The 7368-nt window shown below is 46.2% G+C and overlaps 1 protein-coding gene across 1 annotated transcript in view; it reads left to right on the top strand.

Annotated features, from left to right (window-relative positions):
• Positions 1-4355: 4355 nt before the first annotated feature.
• Positions 4356-7368, top strand: part of PAK5 (p21 (RAC1) activated kinase 5) — a 395377-nt gene continuing 392364 nt past the window's right edge. The window contains exon 1 of the mRNA XM_061125932.1: positions 4356-4487. The gene's annotated coding sequence lies outside the window, so the exon portion shown is untranslated. The remainder of the gene's footprint in view (positions 4488-7368) is intronic.

The raw sequence follows: 7368 nt of genomic DNA, 5'->3' as shown, positions 1-7368 counted from the left end.
ACAGCAGGCAAGGAGTACATTTCAAATACAAGGGAGGGGTAAGGATCCTCTGATGGCCCAGGTCACGGGTCAACCGGAGGGCACCTCCAACGACTCCCAGTTGCTGATTACAGGTTGTTTTCCAGCTTTTAAAACTGAGCCATAGAGAGAGTCTATTACCTTTTTAAAAAACAGTTTTTGATTCCTCTGAGAAGTCAGTGCAGTCCTAGATTGTGTATTCAAAATGTATATATTCAATAAATGAATTAGCACAGTGGACAAGGTAATGTATTACCCAGATTCCTCTTAAATGAAGGACCTGTTACCCCAGCTACAGAATTAGTGCTAGAAGAAGGCCTCCTGCTGTTGTCTGCTTCATTGATTGCCTCAGTTTCAGGAAACTGCCTTGTCTCAAGTTCAGGCTCCACACTCAATAATTAATGTTAGTATATAAAGGACTGGGGCTTCCCAGGTGGGGTTAGTGGTAAAGAATTCACCTGCTAATGTAGGAGACACAAGAGTCTCAAGTTTGATCCCTGGGTTGGGAAGATCCCTGGAGGAAGAAATGGCAACCCACTTCAGTATCTTGCCTGGGAAATTCTGTGGACAGAGGAGCCTGGTGGGCTACAGTCATGGGGTCACAAAGAGTCAGATACAACTGAGTGAGCATACATAAAGGACTGGACCGCTCAAACCAACTCAGGATAACTCTAAAGGGTAATCCTAGCTGCAGAACTCCCCTGAGGGCCTGAGACTGTCACTGGCCGGCATCACAGCTTGACTTCTACCGCTACCCAGCGTTGCCCACTATATCTCCCACTCACAGATGTTGGTACTTAATTAATATCCTGCCTGCTAGACTCTAAGGAAATGATATTGTATGCATAAGATGTAAACTCCTATGCAATGCAGTATTTATAGAAATAGTATTATTATTCATTTATAATAGTTTACCTTGCATAACTCCTAAAAATATTTGAGGCAACTAACAATAATTATAGTATTTAACCAGTAGACATAGCCACACAAAGACAAGCTTTATATAGGACAGGAAATGATTAAAGTTCAGTATTTCAAAACAAAATTTTAATTGATGCCAATCAATCACAAATTAGACAACACCTCTATAAAAAAGTAATTTCTGACTTTTGCATCTGTACGAGAACCCAGACAAGAAAGTAAAGAATAGGAAATATTTATGCAAATATTGATGGGCGAGGGTTGGGGGTGGTAGGTGGGCAGTTAAGGTTATGTGTGTGACCTAGAAAATCAAGGAACTGATTTAGAGATGCCTATCCCAGGTAAAGGGGTAAAGAACCTGCCTGCCAACACAGAGACAGAGAGTTGCAGGTTCGACCCCTGGGTTGGGAAGATCCCTGGAGGAGCATATGGCAACCCATTCGTTTTCTTGCCTGGAGAATCCCATGGACAGAGTAGACTGCTGGGCTACAGGCCATGGGGTGGCAAAGACTTGGACATGTCTGAAACAACTTACCACACACGCACATTGTTTTAAACAGAAAAGCAGGGTATAATATACCAGGACATATTTCTCCTTTATACATTGCTGTTGTTCAGTCTCTAAGTCATGTCCAACTCTTTTCGACCCCATGGACTGCACCACGCAAGGCTTCCCTGTCCTTCACTATCTCCCAGAGTTTGCTCAAACTCATTTCCATTGCGTCGGTGATGCCATCCAACCATCTCATCCTCTGTTGTCCCCTTCCCCTCTTGCCTTCAATCTTTCCCAGCATCAGGGTCTTTTCCAATGAGTTGGCCCTTTGTATCAGGTGGCCAAAGTACTAGAGCTTCAGCATCAGTCCTTCCAATGAATAGTCAGGGTTTATTTTCTTCAGGATTGACTGGTTTGCTCTCCTTGCTATCCAAGTGACTCTCAAGAGTCTTCTCCAGCACCACAGTTGGAAAGCGTCAATTTTCCGGCACTCAGCCTTCTTTATGGTGCAACTCTCACATCCATACATGACTTACTGGAAAAACCATAGCTTTGACTATACATACCTCTGTCAGCAAAATGATGCCTCTGTGTTTTAATACGCTGTCTAGGTTTGTCATAACTTTTCTTCCAAGGAGCAGGCATCTTAATTTCATGACTGCAGTCACCATCTGCAGTGATTTTGGAATCCAAGAGAATAAAGTCTGTCACTGTTTCCATTTTTTTCTCCATTTATTTGCCATATACAAATATTTTTTATTTGATTAATCTACTTTAGGTCGCGCTGGATTTTCTCTGCCCCAGCTGGGCGTTTTCTAGATGTCGTGCACAGGTGCTGCCTTCACTGTGGTGTGCAAGCTTCTCCGCGTGGTGGCTCCATTGGTGTGAGCACAGGCTATAAGTGCACGGGCTGCAGCAGTTGCAGCGCAGGGGCTCATTAGTTGTGGCTCCTGGGCTCTGGAGAGCTTGGGCTCAGCAGTTGAGGCATGTGGGCTTTAATTGCCTATGGCACGTGGAATCTCCCCAGGAAGATCCCAGGAAGCGAACCCATGTCCCTTTCATTGGCAGGCAGATTCTTAACCACTATACCACCAGCAAAGTTGCTATATATAGGAATATACCATAAGGTTCCTGTTTTGATATGGCAGCTACTACATTGAGGGTACTGAGCAAATGGAAAACAAGCAAATATTGTTAATGGAAAACAAGATAAATATTGTAGCATTAATTAGAAAACTGTTGAGAGTTATTAAGTGTAACAGGGTACCAACAGATAAAAACCTTTATTTTTAATCTGATATCACATACCGTATCACTAATTCCTGAGGGTATTTTTGGGGCTGCTAAGGCAGATGTGTGTGACCTCTTCGTTTCCAAGGTTGAAAATTCATGAATGCTTTTGTGAATCTCTCTCACTACAGCCTTGACAGTGAATATTTTTAAAATTTGTTTTTAAGTAGAGGATAATTGCTTTACAATACTGTGTTGGTTTCTGCCATTCAGCAACATGAATCAGCTGTAGGTACACACTTGGCCCCTCCTGCCTGAACCTCCCTTCCACCTCCCACCCCATCCCACCCCCGAGGTTGTCACAGTGCGCCAGGTTGGGCTCCTACTACAGCAACTTCCCACTAGCGGTCTGTTCTACATATGGCGATGTGTGTGTTTCACTGCTTCTTTCTCAGTTTGTCCCACCCTCTCTTCCCTGCTCTGTCCCCAGACACTGACTGTTTTTGACAAGGCTGGAGCCATCAGGGGTTGGGAAGGGAGTGGGCAACCCAAGGGTTTAAGATGAATTACAAGATACCTTTGCACGCTTCAACCCAAACATCACTCATCTGAAAGCCCCGTCATCTTTTGGTACATAAACACCCTATTCTCCTATCATGGTCTGTCAGTCTTCTTAACTGGCAAGCCCAGGCTTACCATTAGATTCTCAATAAATTGACATTTTGATGCCCAGTCCAAGTTTTTGTCCCACATCAGGAAAGGCTGGGAACAGTCAAGGCAGGGTGGTTCAGACTTGAGTAGAGGCTCAACTGGCAACGAGTGTGCTACCCAGCTAGCAAAGAGAGCATGAAAAGGTCCAGCTTTCCCTAAGGCTCCAATTCTAAGTCAGAAAGTAGCCAGTTTGTGTGGGTGCTCAGAGTCCAATGGTACTGAGATTCCTTCCAGGGTTGGGCACAACATCCCGAGGGCATCTTCACTTGTTAGACGCCAAGCTGTCTGTAGGTCGGAGTGGTTTCTGTGGGAGCCAGAGAATGTTTCTGGGCTGGCTGCTTGCAGGAGGGCCACCCAAAGGTCACAGGAGAGGGATTCTCTAGATCGTGATCGGAGGACCAGTGACATCAGCATCCCCTGGGGGCTTGTTCAGCTTGTAGATCTCAGACCCCAGTGCAGAGCAAGCGACTCCAAATCTGCATTTTAATTGCTAGGCACCTTGAAGTTGAAGCAGCAAGGTTCCAGGTGGTAGCATCGAGACTAGCGGAAGGACCTGCCTCTCAGCCCCGCCCCCTCGCCCTTTGCTCTCCCCTTAAAACGAGCTCAGCCCAGCTTTGGCCCTGCACAGAATTTCTGCACAGTGCCTATGAGGAGCGGGGGTGCAGGAGCTGCCCGTGGAGGGCAGAGGGAAAGTGGGATCAGATCAGCGAGAAGAGCTTTCTCCAGCTCAGATCCCACGGCGTGAGACACTCCCCCCGCCCCCCAACGCCCGCAACCTCTCCACCCCCGCCCCCCGCAGCTGCTACTGCCAGCCTCCCTCCGGCCGCCACGAAAACCCGGAGCAGCTGCGCGCGCTCCTGGAAAGTCCTCCCAGGGCGAAGCCGGGCAGCTGGGCATGCTCAGTAGCTGGGGGAGGCCTGGGTGGAGAGTGGGAAGCTGTGGCTCAGCCTCCCGCCCCTCCCGCCGGCCCCCGCCCCCTTTGCCCCTACCCAGCCCGTAGTAGTTGCCCGGCGTGCGCCCGGGGAGACCGGGAACATGGCGCTCCGAGCGATGTAGCCGCGGAGCAGGAGAGGGGGACGAGGCTCCGCCGCCGCGCTGACAGCCAAGCCACCAGGTAGGCAGGCGCGCCCGGCGGGGCTGCCCGGGTGGGTACGGGCGCGGGGAGGGGCGCTTGCGGGGATGCGCACGGCGGGGACCCGGGCACCTGGCTTTGCCGGGAGAGGATGCGAAGCGGACATCTGTGACAGCGCGCGATTGTGCATCTCCTAGGAGATGCCGAAGGCTGGGGACAGACTGGCAGAAGGGGATGGATTCGGGAACCGCCCCCCGCCCCCCACGCCCATGCACTGCCATCCAACCTGGGCTCTCTGCGGGTCAAATAAAGGGTAGTTCTTTTTTGCTGAGCAGGAGGGCATGGGGGAGATTCCAGGATACCGGTCCTGGGGATGAGCTGGTCCCCCGGACCGCGGGCAAACCCAGCACCGGTTCTTTGTGTATACAGCTCCGCACGCCGGGGGTGCCGCGATGCCTGCTTCTCTGAGGACTGTTGGACATATTGCCAGGGCAGGATTCCCGTTTGGTTTTTGTCTCTCGACAGGTGTAGATTGGAGAATGCAATAGCTGAGCTTTTATGGGGCTGTTTTCCTTTGTTACTTGCCTTGGAGTGTGCGTGTGTGTGTGTGCGCGCGCGCGCGTGGTGGGTTGTAATGGAGAGAACTTCTGCTCGTGGGCACGGGTGTGGACAGAGCGTGGAAGAGAATCTCGATTCCAAACTCTTGTCAAAATTGCCTGCGATGTTAACCTCCTGGAGGATAAACTTGAAAAGTCCAGAGATTATCAGTGCCCAGTTTGAAGGAGAAGCGTGTTCACCTTTCTTGAACCTATGTGTGCGTATCTGGAGCTTTAAACCTGGGACGCAAGGTAATTCCACATTAGATGTCAATTAAGGGAATTTGAAGCATTGGGATGTTTTTTATAGTGGTCTTCTTCTAATTCTTTTTAAAGGCCAAATTAATAAAGAAAAAGAAAAGTTAGCACAAAGCCAGAGGACAGTGTCGTCGTTAATAGTTAATGACAGTTTTAGAAGGATAAGTATACTTTTGGGGAAATCAGGAAACTGGGTGTTCCAAAGGTTTGCACCAAAAAATAGATATAGGGTCTTAGGTAACTCTCAAAACGTCTCAGAGCATCCTTTTCCTTTCTGGGGTTTGGTGGTAGGTAAATAACTGTCTTAGTTGAGTCCAGATGGACCACACCACTTTTTAGAAGTCCCTCCTACACTAGAATTCTATGAAATTGAAACCACATAATAACAGCTTTGCACCTTACATTTGTATATCTGATTTATTCAGACCTACAACTCACTGAGTTAAGGAGGAAAGGTAAATTTAGAATGTGCTTTTATTTTTTGATTTGTAAAGGATGGACATCTGTGACTATGAAGTTTAGACACACTTCCTTCCGTGCTTACAGTATTTATTTTTATCGTCTCTTTAGGTGGCAAGAATGAGTCAGTATCATCAAAATGAAACGGGAGAAACTTGAGAAAAATGCATTTAATTAAATTAAAACCATAAATGTCCAATCTGGTAATAATGCCGTGATTTCGAATGCATATGTGCAAAGCAGAAGCACTGCTGATGGGAGCAGTAGAAAATGAAGTTCGCTGATAGCACTGGGGTGATATTTTTGTGCTTCTCTGTGGATGGGTAGAGTTGAATTGTACTAAATCCCTAAACTTGTTAATAAACGTGAGAGAGAACTGTAGGCATTGAAAACACTTTGAGCCTGCCTTCTGTCATTTTGCTAAAATGTTGCTGGTGTGAGAGGCAAGTATTCTAGGATCTCATCTTGGTGGTGAGACCGTTGAGTTTGAGCTCTGACTCTTCTCTCTTTAGCTTTGTGAGCTTGAGCAAGCTATTTAACTTTCCCAAGCCTCGCTTTCCTCAGCTGTAAAACAAGCCTAGAGCTAAGACTTAACCTAAATTGGGTAGAGGTATGGTTTACTTATAAACCACAACCAGTGGTGGTGATCATTATCAGAGGAAGGAAAATGGATGTTTATTTAACATATACTATATGCCCTGTATTAAGCTAGATAAGTTCAAATGTCTGATCTCATTTAATCTTCCCAACTAGAGCCTGTCAGTCATGAAGAGTCAGATGCGACTTAGTGACTGAACAACAAACAGATGGCTTAAATGGTAGAAATGTATTCTTTCTCAGTTCTGGAGATTAGAAGTTCAAAATCAAGGTTTAGTCAAAGTCATCCTTAAGCCTCAAAAGGAGGATCCTTTCTGGCTTCTCCCAGTTTCTGGTAGACCCAGGTATTCCTTGTTTTGGGACAACATAACTAATTTCTGCCTTAATCTTCACATTGTGAAGTTCCCCCATTTATAAATAAGGACACCATTCATATTGGCTTTAGGACCCATCCTAATTCATTGTGACCTCAACTTAACTTGATTACGTCTGCAAAGACTCTGTTTTGTAATCAGGTCACATTTTTAGGTTCTGGTTGGGCCTGAATTTGGAGGGAACTCTGTTCAGCCATGTATACCCTATGATCTGTATTTAATGACAGTATTAGTATTATGTTAGTATCAGTAGGATGTAAAGATAAAATAGCATGGATATTGAAAAGACTTTAAAGCTTATTTAGTCCAGCCAATATATTTGAATTTTTATATACCCAAACATGGTAGAGAAAAACAGTGTCCAGAGGTACCTCATTTATACAAATGTCACTTGTCTAGAAACCAAGGTAATCTAGGGTTTCAGTCTTAAATAGGTAACATAGCTGACATGCCCTAGTCCAGATGGATTTGTTAATGTTTGCCTCCCTCCCTTTTTGCTACCCCACCAACCCAATGCAAACAAACAGCAGAAAACCATATTAAACAACAAAAATAACAGTCACAAAAATACCCCAATCTTAACACCGTTCTAATCTTTTTTAATCCTGGTAAATGGCACCACTGTCCAGGGAGTTGCCA

Source organism: Dama dama, chromosome 23 (assembly GCF_033118175.1).
Source record: "Dama dama isolate Ldn47 chromosome 23, ASM3311817v1, whole genome shotgun sequence".
NCBI classification, from domain to species: domain Eukaryota; kingdom Metazoa; phylum Chordata; class Mammalia; order Artiodactyla; family Cervidae; genus Dama; species Dama dama.
This window is presented reverse-complemented; position numbering and strand designations above follow the sequence as displayed.